Raw genomic sequence first — 18,979 nt, 5'->3', positions numbered from 1 at the left:
TTTGCAACAACCGAGCATATCCCCTTCCGTTTTTAGTATAAAAGGAGCCTGAATTCTGACTTGGGGAAGATGGTTCTCCAGGACATTAGTGTGCCATCTTCTTGGTCTGCTGGCTTTCTGAATAAAGTTGTTATTCCTTGCTCCAACATCTCATCTCTCAATTTATCGGCCTGTCGCTCAGTGAGCAGAATGAGTTTGGACTCGGCAACAGCTTGACCTTCAAAGCTACACTTCTACCCTTATTTATTTATTTTTTTCTTTTCAAATTTTTTTCCCTTTTTCATATGGTCCTCTTTCTGAAGAATAAGTTTTCCTAAAAATGGGAAGGCAGAAAGAGGTCTTAGATAGTGGTCACTCAGTCCTGATCAAAAGGGCTTTGAGCTCTTGGCAGAGGCAAGTTTTTGCTAGTTCCTATGGAAATAGACACTAACAATAACATATTCAACTGAATTCAGCTCTGACAAGTCAATTGTTTCCTGACTATTTAACCACACCTATGCATTCTCCACCACCCAATCCTCATGTTACAGTAAATCTTGAGCAACTCTTTCGTGTACCTTTGACTTTTCTTTTTTTTACTGAAAGATAATAAAAAATCTTAAGCCTTCTTATATTTTTAACGTGAGATGATTTAAAGGTGTATCAATCACAAAATCTATATAAAGAAGCACTATTGATATTTTCTTTGTTTTTTTTTTTTCTCTTATTGGTAGACTTTTCCATTAAATTGGATATTTTGGATACAATTCTCATGACCTATAAGCTATAAAGGTTAAGTCTGATTATAAATAAGTCAGAGAGGCTTACTTTTAATTTTAATTTCTTTGACAATAAAAGATAAAATTCTATAGTTTAATAGGTAAGCCCTTTACTGTTGATAGAGATTTAACAGTAAAAATCCTCTTATATATTATGTGCAACTGGTCTAATAAAAAGCATGACTTGAGTTCCACTGAATTCTTTATTTTGGAATTAACTAGTACTATGGACACAATGTTTATGTCACACCCTCAAAAATCATATGCTGAAATATTAACCTCCCAAGTGATATTCGGAGGTGGGGCCTTTGGGATATAACTAGGGTTAGATAAAGTCATGAGGGTAAGGCCCTTATGATTTGATTAACACTCTTATAAAAAAAGGAGACATGGCATCTCTATGTTCATGCACCAAGAAAAAACCATGTGAGGACAGACCAGCAAGAGGGTCCTCACTAACAACTAGACAGTATTGGCACCCTGTTATTGGAGGTTCAGCCTCTGGAACCATGAGAAATAAATGTTTGCTGTTTAAGCCACCCAGACTATGTTAATTTCTTACAGCAGCCAAAACTGACTGAGATGATTGGTTAAATTCAAATCATTACATTCTTAATATAACCTTAAAAATAAATGACCAACATAGAATTTAATCTGATCTTTAATCTTTCCTTCCCTTCATGGCCATCCCTCCTCAGTAAAACAAATTACAATTCTTTGAGGCAAATAACAAGTGTTTTATATATTCTAGATCTAACTGGATCTTCCTAGACAGCTTCTGGTCTCACTCAGGCCACACTTTGAAGCAAATGATTTCATCACATTCTGAAAAGAGATCACTGAACTTTCAACAGTTTTTGTGTGTACTTGGAGAAGAAAAATTATTTTGCATACTCTATCATTGAAACTCAGCCTCTATCTAAACATCCTAATCTTTCCCTAAATTCTATTTTTATTCTAAATCCCTCATCTGCTTTGTCTTCTGTTACCCAGCCTCTTAAGTCTTCTCAACTATCTCAAAAACTCATCCCTATACAATGCCACTAGGCTAAACAAAATCTCCTCAGAAAAGTGAATTTACTCTTCTCATGAAGTAGTTCAGGATCTGCTTATTAAAACTAACAAAACTCCTGGAAGCAGGATTGTCAGATTCAGCAAATAAAAACACAAGATGCTCAGTTAAATTACATTTCAGATAAATTAAAATAGTTGCAATACTTGGGACATACTGAGTTTAACGGAGCCTCCCATATTTTATCTGGCAACCCTACCTGGAGATCTGACCCCCACACTCTAACGAAAAACTGCTAATGAAAGTTAAATGTCTTAGATTGAAATCCTAACCCTTCATGTGAAAACAGTATGGTAAACTGAGTTTCAATAGCCTTATCTATAAAATGGGGATTAGGATAAAATTTACTCATAGGATTGATATGAGTAGTAATAAGATGATGCAAATAAAATACTATTCGTGGCACTTGATATTTCCTGAAAGCTTAATATACTTTAGCCATTACTACAGAAGGTAAGGGTAACATGAGACAACTTGCTCATTTAATCCTGGGTAATAGAAATGGCTGAATGAGCCATTATTTATTTTTATTTTTGTCAAAGTTTTCTCCTTATCCTAGGTTTGTGTATTATTTGTTCAAATGATTTGAGGAGCTACTAGAGGTCCAATAACATTTCTTTAGATTCTGTTAAGCATACTGATAATCTTTCTCACTGATCACTTGGGATCACAGTAGAGCCACAATTATACATAGGGGGCAGGGGTATGGGCTGGACAGGTTCAAACAGTAATAATATATTTATACAATGATTATGAATAGTTGGCATGAAAGAAAAGATAAATTAAATAATGCTCTATGGAATTATATGTTTAAAGATTTTTAAATATTAAGTTAATTGACTAATGTCAAAATTAAAATGCACAGGGCTTCAACGTTTGAAAGAAATGTCTTCTGAGCAACTGCTTGATATTCTTCTCATAGAAATAGTTGTATAGAACCATTATACTAATTTTATTATAGCTAAAGTTTATACAGTTTTTTATGTGCCAATTGATTTACATGGATGGTCTTATTCAGTAATAACAGTAGACCTATGGGGAAGAAAGTTATAATTATCTTTCCCATTTACAAGATTAGGAAACTAAGGTTCTGAGAGGTTAAGTAGCCCAAAGAAGGAAGTCTAAATGAAAGACTATTTAGTCTAGCTGTGAATCCATATGTTACTAGTTTTTATCTGTTTCACCATATTTCTTCTATATTTATCTTGAGTAAGATTTCAGATTACCCCACAAAGTCTGGCTTAATCAATAATAGACAAAGAGAAACTTTGACTGACTTAACTTCATTCATTTTATTTTTTCAAAGCACTAACTTTTGAAGGGCCCAGACTGTATCCAAAGCTCTAAGGGATTTAGGCAATGGCTCATGTGGGAGCAGATAAAGTAGTTCCTAGCTCTTTCTTTAATTTGGACCCTGGAAGAACTAGTGCTGTCACTGAATCCCTTTACAAGAGTTCAAGGCAACAAAGTCAAGTGGCTTCTACATACCAGGCACTTGAGTGGCATTTACCAACATAATTAAAATCATTTGTAAATAGTCTTTTTCAGAGTACTTTGACATTCAGAGAGGTGAGAACTTCTTTGCTTGTGTGTGTGTTTTGCCTGTCTGTGTTTAGTAACAATAATTGACATATATTATTGAATAACAAATACTTACAAGAGTAAAAGAAGATTTTTTTTTCTATTGTAATTCCCAGGCATTATACAAATGAATAGTCATTATTTAAAGTATCTTTGATTAATGAGCAGTGACACAGAAACCAGTTTAGTTTACATTTAAGAAAAAAAGAATGGAATGGAATTTATTAATAGTATTATTATATAATTTTATTTACAGTATGATCTGAATAAATGTTCTATGTCTGTTTACAAAGAGATATGAAATTTAGCCCATTATCAAGTAGATGAAGACCAAAAATATTATTTGATGCTTATAAGCAGCTAATTTGAATCAAATATCACTCAGTTATATCATATATTTGCATAAAATAGTTGTAAATATATATATTAAACAAATACATTTATAATATCTTCTCATGGCAAAAATATTCGCTGCTTATCTACAAAACAAAATGCAAATTCCTTTTTCTCTCTTGTTTAATCAATCTAGTGAATCTTTCAAATGTCTTCATCATGGAACTAGTTTTTATACTATAGAAAAGAAACTAAAATACTAAAATTAAAGTGTATAGTTCTATGTCAATAAAATAAAAATATTAGTTAACATATAAAGTAGAATTTAAGACTACAAATCATCTCTTTTCCTTATCAACTAAATATCATACCTTAAAGTTGTCTGGAAATAATTTGTCAATGTAATTTAAAGTGGGAGTTATAGCTGTAACCTTTAAAATGTTTCTTCTAATATTTAAAATATATCCATTTTATTAAATTTAATAGTAAGTAAACTATTTTACTATTTTAATTACATATGTTGGTTTTATGGGTTGAATTTTTACACCCTCACACCCACCAAAAAAAAGTTTTGTGGAAGCCCTAATTCCATGTTTCCCAGAATGTCACATTATTTGGAAATAGAGTTGTTGCAGATGTAACGATTAAGACGAGGTCATAGTGGAGTAGGGTGGGCCCCAACTCCAGTTTGAGTGGTGAGCTTGTAAGAAGGCTATCTGAAGACAGAGAGAAAGGGAGAACACAATGCTACAAGGAAGCCAGAGATTGAAATTAAGTGTCTGCATCTAAAGAAACAACAGATTGCTGGCAAATCACCAGAAGCTAGAAAGAGGCAAGGAAGGATGCCTCTGCAGGATCTGGAGGGCATTTAGATCTGCCAGCATCTTAATTTTGGACTTCAAGCCTCCAGAACAGTGGGACAATAAATTTCTACTGTGTTAAACCATCCTGTCTGTGATAGTTTGTTATGGCTAGATTCAAATATCAATTCTTGAATCTAGATAAAAATAATTATTTTCTTAGCCCTTAAAATAATATTTTATAATTTGTTGTGAATAATTAATTACTAAATAACTATCACATTGCCTATAATTACTTTGAGTAAAAAGGAATAGGGTATAATGGATAGAGTGCTCATGCAACAGTCAAGAAACTGAGTCTACAGAATTAACTCTGTTTGTTACCTGTGGAAAGATCTTTTATTCTCTCTGGGTTGCAGTTTTTCCATCCTCTAAATAAGGGCAATATCTCTATGATTACCTTAAATAAGTCAATTGGAATATTAGACCAGGCTATATTTGCCAAATTGTATGAAAATGAAAAGCATGTGCCAGCATAAGAAAATGTCTTTATACATGCTTCTATTCTGCAAAAGCATTTCAGTGTTCAGATATTGCACTGTTTAATTATTCTTGCTTCAGGAGCTGAATTCATTAACTGTGAGTCAAAACAGATCCAGTACTATTTATGAGCATTTGTACTCCATTCATTGTGAGTTCTGATGATTATTTATATTAAACTTCTACTGCTAAGACATTTCATTCTCAATAATACAAAAAGTCTCAAATCTTGCTGTATCCAGCTCAGAATTCTCTTAACTCTGTATCTCTAAATGTGTGTATCTCATTGACTTCTCACCAAAATGTCTCTACATTTGTGTTTTCTGCCAGTCACTTATTTCTTGCCCTGAAATTTTTCTAATGTCCCTTTTGGGGATGCTTGCTATGTGTACAACCAAAAAGAAAAATAAGAGAATATTAATGTAACTTGGAGCATCCTCAGCCAATGGGGAAGCAGGTAGATAAATGACTGCTGATGAAGATAAATAAATTCACCTTTAAGTACACACACACACACACACACACACACAATAATCCCTCATGTCAACCAATAGGAGAAGACCATTCGGTATTTAAATGGTAACTCATCTTGCATAAGGCTCCATGGTGCTGGAGCAATGTTCCTCACAGTGATATTCTCTATTGTTATTACACACAACATTCAGTGCATGCTGTATTTTGGGGGATGACCCAATCTCTACTTTTCTCTATCTTCTAGCACCTGAAATATGACTATAAATGAGGGTGATTTTTTAATATTATATTTTATAGATATAATTTTTATATATTTAAATATTTATACTTTCCATCATTATTCTCCTATTTTCTTATTCTCACTAGATTTTCTCTCATTTCAAAAATCTATTCTCCTTAATTGGTTTCAGTAAATTTTGTTTAGAAACAAAAGCCTTGAAGATCCACCACAAATCTTTCACAATGCAGGTAGAATAGAGCCTACAAGAAGAGAAGTAGCAAAAATATAGGGAGGAATCATAAATGAAGATCTCAAAAACTATCTTGCCACAAAAAATATATCCTTAGAAAGGGCACTTCTCTATTGAATTATTTGCTCTTTGAAAAATTCAACTTAGAGATGCAGAGTATGGTCTGGAAGGCAGATATCATTAAGAAGATGAATGAATATAATCTTTTCTCTTTCCACTTTAAATCATTTGAAAGCAAAAAGTGACACATCAGTTTAGAAGTATAAGCTAAAAGTGATCTGTGAAATTTACTTCTTTGCATGGGAGAATTGCCTACAAAGTCAAGTTACTAGTTAAGTTTAGAGCCTAAGATTAAACTTAGAATACCATAAAGTGAGTTTTAGCATTTGCTTTTGGCATTTAACTTATTTCTTTAATTCAAATCCAACAACCCATCCAGCACGTTTCGCTAACTGGTTTTACCTCATACACCTGTATAATTTTTCTATATATTTTCTCATTAACTTTTAAAATAGAAATCTGATTTGTAGGTTAAGTGAATTCAATTCTGATTTTAGTATTATCATGTTTATTTTATGGTCACACTATCTAAAAATAGCATATCCTTCTATATATCTGGAAGTGTTTTTCTCTCCAATGAAAAATGTTTATAAAAGTGGCAGTGCAGTGTATATAATCCTACAAAATGATTGTGCCATTCTTCACTGAAATAAAAACATTCTCCATGCTAATCTTCTTTGGTTTTAAATACATAACATTTTAATGCTCTTTTCTTTTAAACCTATTGTATTTTAAAGATTACAGTTGACCCTTGAACAATGCAAGGTGGGGTGGGTTTTAGAGGCACCAACCCATCACCTGTCCTAGTTAAAAATTCACTTACAACTTTACAGGCAGCCCTCAGAATCCAAGGTTTCTCATGCTCAGATTCAGCCAACCATGGATTGTGTCATACCTGTAGAACCTGTTTATTGAAAAAAAAAATCTGTGTATAAGAGGACTCACCTACTTCAAACCTGTGGGATCAACTGTACTTAAAATTCATGAGGTGAAAGGCAGGTGGCTGCCTTCTCTAGGTTTAATATTTCAGATCCATTCAGTTTTCCTCAAAAGACAACTGCCCATACTTTAATGATATGTTTTATTGTCTCATATAAATGATTGATTGAAAAAACTTCTATACATCTTGTTTAAATTTTGGGTATATGCAAATTATACTAAAAGTTTACCCCCACCACTTTCTTATTTAACATTTACTGAATATCCTTCTATTTGCAAAATATTGAGGCACATTACATTGGAGAAACAATGATAAATCAAACACTGGAACACTGAAATTGTGCAGATAAAATAATATAGATGTTTAGAGAGCTAACATGGGTGAACCAGAGAAGTCTAGTTTTGAATTTGATCATTTGGAGGTGAGAAACAGAAGAACTTTATATATATATATATATGTAAACCTGCTGAGCCAAGACCAAGAAGATAGAAAGTTGCATGTATGACACAGCATGTTTTGGACAAGTGGAAGTTTTGTAAAGAGGGGTAGTGGAGTATGACTTAAAAAAAGTATATTAGGTTTAGATCGTGGAATCACCCATGGCCAATTTAAGCAAAATACTGACATGATCAGAATTAACAGGACTAACCTATCAGGTAAACTTAAGATGAATTGAGATAAGGAGACTCTGTGAAGCAAATAAACTAGTCATTCATCCAACACTCATTTAATACCAACTATATGCAGAGTACTGCTAAGAACTACAGAATTAATGTAATATAATAGAAATCCCTGCTTCAAAACTTGCAAGCCATTGAGGAGACAAGTTAACCATTAAAAATAAAACCATGTGGGAATAAATAAATTTGGTGCTCTAGTGATTAGTAAAATCAAAGTATAGTACTGTGATGAAGAGCATAAATTCTGGAATCAGATAGCCTGGGCATGAAACTGACCCCACGGTGGTCTCCTAGCTATGTGACTTTAGATAACTTAACCTCTCTGTGACTAAGTATTTCACCTATTAAATAGGGAGAATAATAGTTAAAACCTATTTCATAAGATACATGTGAGAATTAGGAGGTGAGTATGTAAAACATTTAGTAAACTGCCTGGCATATTTTAAACACTCAAGAAATGTTGGCAGAAATGAACTCAGAGTTGACTTTCATGGTAACACTTGGAGACTGGGAATGCTGAGGAACGTTTAACTCAGTATTATTTAAGGGTAGGATTTAGTTCTAGGAAGACTTTTGAAGACATTGGATCTGTAACGTATATGAATCAATTATTCATATATATATATATATATATATATATATGTATAGACAATTAGAATTCTCCTATCACTGGAGGAAAGGAAGAATAAACTGAGGCGGCTTCATACCTGAGAATCTGGGACACTGGACCTATCTAAAAATGAGGATGAACCAGGAAAAGAGATAATCCTCCCTGCCTCCCACCATTGCGCTAGTGAAGGAAAGCAACAAGAAACAAGTCCCTATTGGGGAAAGGTAAAGATCATAGAGACGGCAGGAACACAGTGAAGGCCCAAAGCTGAGAGTAGGGATGGAACACTGAGGAAAAGCCTTTGACAAACCAACAAAAATCCGAAGCACGAGATAATATCAGAGGTACTTGAAGCTGGTGGTACATTAAAAAATATCGATAGCAAAAACTGTGTTCAGTCCTTGACAATATTCATTTATTCCCTCCACTATAGGCCTACCAGAAAAAAAGAAAAAAAAGGCATGCCTATTCCAGTTACGAATACTCTGTCCCTCAGTTTCTGCTGTTCTACAAACTATATCTGACATGCAATTAAAAATTATGAGATACATAAAAGAGTGAAAATCAAACAAATAATAAATAAAACATTCAAAAGAAAACTCAGAGATGATTCAGATGTTGAAATTACAAATTAAGGAATTAAGAGAAAAATCTTCTAGTTATTATGTTAATAGAAAAGGTAGAAAACATTCATGAAGAGATGGGATTTCAGCAGAGAGAAAAAAACAGTAAGAATGAATCAAATACTAGAGTTAAGATAAAAACAGTAAGAGAGATGAAGCATGATGTTGATGGATTCATCATTAGACTTAACACAGCCAAGTAAAGAATTAATGAAATTTTAAATAGGTCAATAATAATTACACAAATTTAAATAGAAAGAGAAGAGGAAAAAAACAAAAACACTAAGGCAAAACATTATGAGATGCAGAATAATATAAAATGTGAACATATGCTTAATTGGAACCACAGAACAGAGAAAGAAGAGGACAAAAGGAGGATCTGAAAAGATAATGGCTAAGGATTTCCAAAAATATTGAATTATATTAAATCAAATTTTCAAGCTCAGAGAATTTCCGAGTGAAAACCAAAACCAAACTCAAACAGAAAGCAACAATCAGAAAAACCTACATGTAAACTCAGTGTATTCAAACTGATAAAGTTACTAAAAATTTAATTAAAAACATTTAGTACAATGCAGAGATGAAGAGAAAAATTACGAAGACCAACAGATGAAAAATAGACACAATAGATATAGGTGAACCAAAAAATAAATACAGCATATTACTTGGCAATAACTATGCAAGACATAAGACAATTGTTAGGAGGGGTTTTTGTTACTGCTGCTGTTTAGTTTTTCTTTTTAATTTTTTTTTTCTTTTTTTGAACAAATTTTTAATTGAAGTATTGTCAGTTACAATGTGTCAGTTTCTGGTATTTTCAAGAGTCTATGAGCAATGCAGTCCTGCTGACGCCTTGATTTCAGTCTTGTGAGACCTTAAGCAGAGAAATCAGTTGAGAAACTATGCCAGGAATTCTGACCTATGAAAACAATGAGATAATAAACAGGAGCTGTCTAAATCCACTAAATTCATGATAATTTGCTACAGCAGCAATAGAAAATCAATACACAATGTATTTTCCCAAAAGAAATAAAAACATCTTCATTGAAACACTTGCACACAAATGTTCATTCCAGCTTGATTTGTAACTAACAAAACTGAAGACCTAATTGTCCTTCAACTAATAAATGGATAAGCAAGCAATCTTTCTCTTATAGTATCAATGACACTTAAAATTTGAGATCTGTCTTCAACACTGGGAATCTTTCTCAGTCTAATACATTTTGGTCTGGTTTCCAGATCACAATGCCATGAGTTAGAATAAATAGTATAATTAAAATATAAGATTATCAAGTATTGTCTTACCATCTTTTTCTATTTAGATTTTCACTTTCTCATAGAAAATAAGGAATTGGGGGGGCTTTATTTCCACTTTGTAAATTCATATGCATTGCTGTAAATATCTTATATTCTGCTAGATGATTATAAATTATTAAATGAATTATTTCAGTATCCTCTCAGGATTTGAGTTGATTTTCCTATGATTACCAATGCTATTCCTTTCCTCTTCTGTTTTTTTTAAAGTTATATGAATTCTATTATCTGTACCATTTTCAGAGAGTTTTTCTTTTTCAATGTTTTGTAAAATATGCTATGCTTTCTTCAAGATAATGTCTGTTGAAAAACATCTGACAAATCCAACATCCTTTCATGATAAAAATTATCAGAAAATTAGGAATAGAAGGGAATTTTCTCAACATGAGAGGGAATTTATGAAAAATCCACAGTAACCTCATACTCAATTTACTAAATTTTAGTAAATTTAAATTTTACTAAAATTTACCCCTAATATCAGGAACAAAACAAGGATGCTGCTATTCAACATGTTACTAGAAGTTCAGGCTAGAGCAATTAGGTATAAAAAAAGAAGTGAAATAAAAGGCATCCAAATTAGAGAGGAAGAAGTAAAATTATCTCTAGTTACAGATGACATGATTCCACATATAGAAAACCCCAAAGAATAAACAAACACACACACACACAAATGTAACCAAGCAAGACCCTATGGGGTCTTCCTGGGACAGACACTGCCCCAATCACCACCCTGTGTCCTCTGCCTGCCTCTTGTTTGTAGAAAAACTTCAACCTTCTAGGCCTTCTCTGAGTTCCAAAGAATAAATTCAATCATAGAGCAAGACAATTCAGAAACAAAGGGAAACAGTCAAGCAAGACAAAATAATGATAGATCAGCCATTAAACAAAGTCAAAGACCTTTGTTCCTTTGCAAGGGATACAGATACTAATCTGAGCCTATCCTTTGAGCTATTTTGCAGATACTGAAACCCCTACCAGGTGGATTAATTTAACCATAGCAAGTAGCACATAACCAAGCATGTAGACTCCAGACTGGATGGAAACGGAAGTTAACATCATGTTAACTCCCAATTACCTCACCACCAACCAGTGAGAAGAATGTTCATGACCTGATCACACATTCTGTAACCCTGTCTTTAAAAACCTTTCCCTGAAAGCCACTGGGGAGATCAGGGGTTTTTTTTAGCATTAGTTACCGGGCCTCCTTGCTTGGTGCCCTGCAATAAATGCTGTATTTTCCTTCACTATAACTTAACATCAGTGGATTGGTTTTACTGCACAGGAGAGAGGGGACTCAAATTTGGTTTAGTAACACACACACACTCACACAAACTCTAGAAGTAATAAATTCAGCAAAGGTACAGGTTATAAGATCAACACAAAAATTCCTGTTTTATTATATATAATAGGAATGAATAATTTGAAAAGGAAATTAAGAAAATAATTCCATTTACAATAACATCCAAAAGAATAAGATACTTAGGAATAAATTTACTCACAAATGTGAAAGAGTTATATACTGAAATTTATAAAATATAGGCAAAAGAAATTAAAGAAGACTTAAATGAAAATATATCCCATGTTCATAGACTGTATGACAAAGTTGTTAAGATGTCAATACTACCCAAAGTGATGTACAGATTCAGTTTAATCCCTATCATGATACCAATAGTCTTTCATTCAGAAATTGAAAAATCCAGTTCTCAAATTCATAGGCAATTACAAAGGGCCCTGAATAGCAAAAACAACCAGGAAAAAGAAGAATGAAGTTGGAAATTGAAACTTCCAGTTTTCATAATTTACTATAAGACTTCAATAATCAAAGCATTGTGGTCCTGACATAAGAATAAGCATAGAACAGTGAAATAGAGTTGAGATTCCAAAAATAGACCTATATCTCTATGGTAAATTAATTTTCAATAAGAATGCCAACACCATTCAATGTGGTAAAGAATAACCTATTTTAACAAATGGTACTTTGACAAATGGATTTCTACTTGTAAAAGAAAGAAGTTGGACCCATACCTCATACCACATTCAAAATTAACCACAAATGGATCAGTAACATAAATATAAGTGCTAAAACCATACGAATCTTAGAAAAAAGCATGGGGTAAATCTTCATGATTTTAGATTTGGCAATTGATTCTTAGATACGAGACCAAAAGCACAAGCCAAAAAAAAAAAAAGGGTAAATTAGATTTCATCAAAATTAAAAATTTTGAGCACTAAAAGACATCAAGAAAGCAAAATGGCTACCTACAGAATAAGAGACAATTTTGACAAACATAGCTAATAAGAGTCCAGGATTGAGAATATATCAAGAACTCTAACAACTCAATAACAACAACAACAATAAAAACAAACCACCAATTAAAAAACTTACAAAGGACTTATATAGATATTTCTGCAAAGAAGCTATGTAAATAACCATCAAGCATTTGAAAAGATGTTCAACATCATTACTCATTTGAGAAATACAAATCAAAACCACAATGAAATACCACTTAATTCTAACTAGGATAGTGATAATTACATACACACAAGTGTTAACAAGGGTATGGAGAAATTGGAACCCTTGTACATTGATGGTGGGAATGTAAAATGGTACAGCCGCTATGGAAAATAGTTTGGTGATTCCACAAAAACTTAAATGCAGAAATATCCTATGGTCCGGCAATTCCACTCCTAGGTTTATATCCCCCAAATCAAAAACAGGTACATAAATAAACACAGTTTACACAGTTCACTGTAGCATTATTCACAATAGTCAGAAGGTGACAACTCAGATGTACATCAATTAATGAATGAATAACCAAATTATAGTATATACATACAATGGAATATTGTTCAGCTCTAAAGAACCATAAAGTACTGATACATGAAACAACATATAAGAGCCTCCAAAACATTATGGCAAGTGAGAGAAACCAAACAAAAAATGTCACACATAGTTTGGTTCCATTTATACAACATATCTAAAATAGATAAATCTATAGAAATAATGCAGATGGTGGTTTCCAGGGTCCAGGAGCCTCAATAAATTATTAGAAAAATAACATCTGGTAACTGCAGGTGCTCATTTTCCCGAGATGCTTATCACGGGGCAAAACTGACCTGTATGCATGGAGATTTTTACTCATGAAGTTTAAGAAACTGAAGTAGTGACTGAGTCCTGTCTGTTTACGTTGCCCTGTGTCAATCAACCAGATCGGTTTCATTCCTTCCTTCTCTGGGTAAGAGGGGTGGTAAGAGCAGAAGGGGCTGGTAATACGCTTAAACAAAATCTAGCTAGGGAAAAGACCATGTCTTAAGTCTTGGTTACTGCAAAATGGATAATTATATTAACAATAGAGTTGATTATAATTTCATAATATTTTTCTTTTACACAGTTCTTATAACTGCAGTTTCATATTTTAAAATGCTTGATTTTCCCCTTGAATAATGAATCATATTTCTTTGGACTCACTTTTTAGTGATTTATCCTGCTACTTCTTTCTCTTAATATTTGCTTATCATAGTATTTATCCTAAATCAAATTTTCTTCATTGATAACAATAAAAAGATTGACTGTTCCTAATTTATATTTTAAATTTATTTAAACATTATAAATGTCACAGCATACTGGGGTGACCTTAAATATCATGCCATGCTAATGGTTGGCTTTCTGCTCAATCAATATTTGAGTAATTCATATATCTAACTAGTATCTGATTTTGACACAAAGCCACTTTGAAAAATTAACTGAACAAAATATCATCTGCTTTCTCTACTCTGTTCAGAAGTGCCAATTACAATTTGTACCCTATCACCATTTCTTATTGATTCTTCCCTATTGACTCTAACACACTCTATTAGGTTTCTTTTGATTGCTCATCCTAAATGTCTGTGTATGTTCACCACATACATAGGGTAACACCATGTCTTTCTCTTATCCATGTTTCTCTCTTAAATAATGTAAGTTGGCTTAAGCCTTATTTTCTTGTCATAAGTGATATTCCATTAGATGCTGCCTGTGATTTAGTCATAATTTAAGCCTAAAATGAATATTTAAGGCTCCTGTGGACTTACATACTGACTATCAATCATGAATTCTGCAGGGAGACATGGATAGGAAAGACATTTATGCTAAGGAAAAGCAGAGAAGTTAAACTTTGAGAACACTCCCTGGTAATTTAATTGCTAAGGAAACAATTTCTGTTCCATGTCTGTGATTTCAAATGTCTTCTTTCAGCAGTCTGTAGATTTTAAATATGTTTTGTCAGAGACTTACTGACACTTATATGCCCTTCCCCCACCTCAATTCCAAATCTGCTTTTCTCCTGACCTATTGCTTTTGGCATTTCATTTTCTTTTGAAGATTGTTATATATGATCTTATTGCCATTTCATGTTGAGTATATTGACAGAGGTGGTAAGATTTCCTTGACTGTGTGGTTATGCACATGTTTAACCTATATGCACCTGCCAAGTATTTATTCTACAGAATGTGCATTGTTTGATGTACTAGGAAAATGACAAGCTGATGTTTGCAAAGGCTGAGTATTCCTCCGCATTCATTCATTAAGCCATTATTGACCCTTTAAAATGGCAGGTTATTTTCCTTTTCTCTTGATATAATTTCAAGCGATATTGTGTTCAAGAAAATTAGTCCTATTAATACTCCATGTGTTCTGAGTCTGCTTTGTAAAATTTTTTTGTGTTGAACAGTTTGGTCTCATTTTATGCAGTGACAATGATGGTCCAGTGCGCTGCCCATTTCCTTTTTAATTTCACTTTGGTCAAAACATTTATAATTATTATTACAAATTTAAAATATTTTTAGATAATGTTGACATTGTTTCCTTTATTTCAAAATACACTGTTAGGTGAGGAAGAAAGTTTTTAGTAGAATTTTAACTTACGGAACATGTGAAACTTGATACTCTTACTATATGTATGTTATAGACATATGTTGCATCTATATGCATATATATGTTTATACATATACTCTAAATAGAATACAACCTCTTTTTAAAATCTATAATATTATAATGAATATAGAGTATAATATACTCAATATAGACTCAATATATGCTTAATACAGTAAATAAGACTAATCAAATTAATCCATATAAACTCCAGATAATGAGAAATTTCATTATTTCAAAAAGTGTTTCAACAAATGAGCTATCCAATAATACACAACACTTCCTCATTTTTCTATTATTAAAGTTTTCACGTACTTCTCACTTTTCACCCAGGTTTCTCCAAGCTTTGGAAATAAAATGATAAATTGCTAAATTTTTTTAAGGTATATATCAATTTAATCTATTTTAAAGATAAACTAAAGGATTCTAGCACAGTCTCATGCCAAATATTGGAGAAGACATTTTTGACAGTTTTGGAGAGAGGGTATTGGGTCTTACTATGTCAAGGGTAGCCGGAGTTTTACATGCATATGTGAGAAGCCAACTGGAGTCTTCAATTAAAAAAAAAAAAATAGTTGGCATTTTATGATCTCCTCCCCTTACACACAGTTTTGGTCTTTTTTTAATTCCCCCCATTGGTTGACTTACTGCTCTTCTAAATGGACAACCTGTAAGGAAGTGAGAAGTACAAGAAAAATAGTTTAAAAGGAGGCTGTTTTACTGGGTAAGAAGAAAATGTACCATGCTATAAGTGTGTCAAGTTCATAAGATGCGTGGCTAGTGTGTCAGTATAGAGTGTCCAGGGTCAGAAAGATCTGAATTTAGATTCTTTCTCCTAGCTGGGTTCCTAGCTGTGTAAATTTTCTTAAGTCAGTTAGCTACTTAGAATTCTTACTGAGAACTAAAAATGAATCTGTAGATTGGGATAACAAAGACATTTTAACAATATTAATTCTACCAATCCATGAAAACAGGATATCTCCAGTTATTTGCATCTTTTAATTTCTTTCATTAATGTTTTACAGTTTTCAGTGCACAGACCTTTCTCCTCCTTGGTTAAACTTATTCCTACATATAATATTATTTTTGATGCTATTGTAAATGGGATTGTTTTCTTAACTTTGGGGATAGTTCATTAACAGTATATAGAAACACAACAGCTTTTTGTATGTTGATTTTGTATCCTACAATTTTATTGAATTCATTTTTTTTAGTTTTAACAGATTTTTTGGTGGGGTCTTTTGGGTTTTCAATATATAATATTACATCATCTGCAAACAGAGACAGCTTTCTTCTTTCTTTTTAATTTGAATACCTTTTATTTCTTTTTTTTTTTTTTTTTTTTTTGCCTTATCACTCTGGCTAGGAGTTCCAGAACTGTGTTAAATAGATGTGGCAAGAGTGGACACCCTCTCTTGTTCCTGCTCTTTGAAGGAAATCTTTCAGCTTTTCAACATTGAGTATGATGTTAGCTATGGGCTTATGATATATGACATTTTTTTATGTTGAGATATACTACAAGAAGTAGAAATGAAAATTATACACCAATGTCCCTGATGAACATAGATGAAAAAACCTTCAACAAAATACAGCACATTAAAAGGATCATATACCACAATAAACTGGGATGTATCACTGGGATGCAAGGATGGTTCAACAAATGCAAATCAATAAACATGACACATTACATCAACATAATAAAGAATATAAATCATACGAACATATCAGATACAGAAAAAGCATTTGTCAAAATTCAACATCTTTAATGATAAAAACTCAAAAACTGGGTATAGGAAAAATGTACCCCAACATAATAATGGGAATTTCAAATAACCACAGAAAAAATTAGACAAAGGAAAGAAAAATCAGGAGTTTCCTATGAAAAAGTATAATTGGATATGTGCAATACAGTTTGCTACATTAGTTTTTTTTTTAAAGAGCAGAAACTTTAATTCTGAAAGAATTAATAGACGTTTTCTGAAAGACTAGACATTTATTTAATGTTTGTTAAACAGATTCACCTGAGTACACTACATATACTATAAAATATTTTATAAAATTTGGGAATAAATGAATTGTTGTTACTTCTAGTTGGGTCCTGTACAGAATCTGGAATACAGTAAAGAAGAGAAGTAGGGAGAGTTTAAGTGGTGGGAATTTAATCAGAAAGAGGAGGAGGAATGAGGGATTCTCTAGAAGGCATAGCAAAATATAGGCCAAGGTGCTACAGAATTACTAAGAAGTTCTCCAACAGTAAAAACATATCAGAGGAAGTTGAGTCAAATGTTTTGTGATTCAAAAGAGATATGCTAAGTTTACAGAGGAATATGAAAAATGACTAAACACATAAAAATAAAAAAAAAAGAATTGGACAGACTCAGTGTTGGCATCATTAAAGCTCTATAAATTCAAGAGCAGCATTATCACTGAGATGTGTTAACCAGCTAACCTACATCTACATCTGGACATCTGAAGTAAGTTTAAAATCAATTTAATTGGGCATAATGATTATCCATTATATACAAGGATTCATATTCATGTTCACATCTGGGGACATTCTATCTACTATCTATCTATCTATCAGGTTCTCTATTTTTAAGGAGTTAAAAATACAGCAGAAAAGAGGAATACATAATAGAAATAAACTGAGAATGCTGTTTCATGTGTGCTGTACTATTGGATTTTTAATATTTTCAAAAAGACGATTTTCAAAGTTAGTTTTTTTCCAATAAAAGGAAAGCAAATTGGGTCAGATCCAGAGTGACCTGAAGTAGACATCCTTATTTTGTTTTCAGGAAGGAAGATGATTGAAAACAACCTCCTGATAAAAGTTATATAACATTTTGAATTTATCTTTCAGTCTTTGTTTTTATAATGATCAGTCTCTTTTGAAAAGTGCCCATAACAGCATTCTGTTTTTTTCTGATGGGTATGTGAAGAGTGCAGGAGAGAAGAGTACCTCGCTCAACATCCAAGATACAAAGAATCATCTTATAAAGGGCTTCAACCCTTCTAATGGAAAATGAAATGAACCTTGTTTGTTTGTTTTTTTTAAGGGAGATATAATTATTGTCCTAAAGCCCTTCTGAGAATATTCTCATTACAGTCAACAGCTCTTCAAATTGAATGACATGGTAACAAAGTTGGGAAGGCAACTTTAATGCTCAAGGATTTATTCAGTATTCTTGACTTTAAGGGACACGAATAAAACTTCCTCGATTTTATCCGGGATTCAGACCATCATAAAATAAATTTTAAGACTTAATCATAGCACAGATAAACAAAAGCCCTCATTTTGGGGGACTTCTCCATTTAATTTTACCAATAAGTGTCATTAATTTAAAGCATTATCAAATACAGTTTAATTTTAGAACTGTGAAATAGCTTTCTTATAACTATAATCACCAATATGGAATAATTATTCGACTGTGCTTTGGGATCAGAAAATGAGAAATAAGTTCATTTCATAAGTGTTTATACTTATTTTATGCTTTTCCGCATAACTAAAGTGAAAAATCATCTTTCTTTCTTTGAATAGATAATAAACTGTCTTCATAAATAATTGATGGTAGAATTATGCAAATAAGATAGGAACTTTTTAAAAGAGAGAGAACTCATAAATTAGAGTTTAAAAAAAAAGAGGTCTGTTGGAGATATTTACTTCTATTCATCAGGCAAAGGCATAGCTGATCCACACATCCTTCCTTATGATAGGTCAGTGGTATACATTTTCATGTTTTGCAGTGTAACACACAGCCTAAGAAAGCTTCTGAATTCTGCTGCCTTCTTCAAGTTACTAATACCCTTGAAGGTGC

The sequence above is a fragment of the Camelus bactrianus genome, chromosome 3 (assembly GCF_048773025.1).
Source record: "Camelus bactrianus isolate YW-2024 breed Bactrian camel chromosome 3, ASM4877302v1, whole genome shotgun sequence".
NCBI lineage: Eukaryota > Metazoa > Chordata > Mammalia > Artiodactyla > Camelidae > Camelus > Camelus bactrianus.
The sequence above is the reverse complement of the archived record's forward strand: the minus strand, read 5'-3'. Positions refer to the sequence as shown.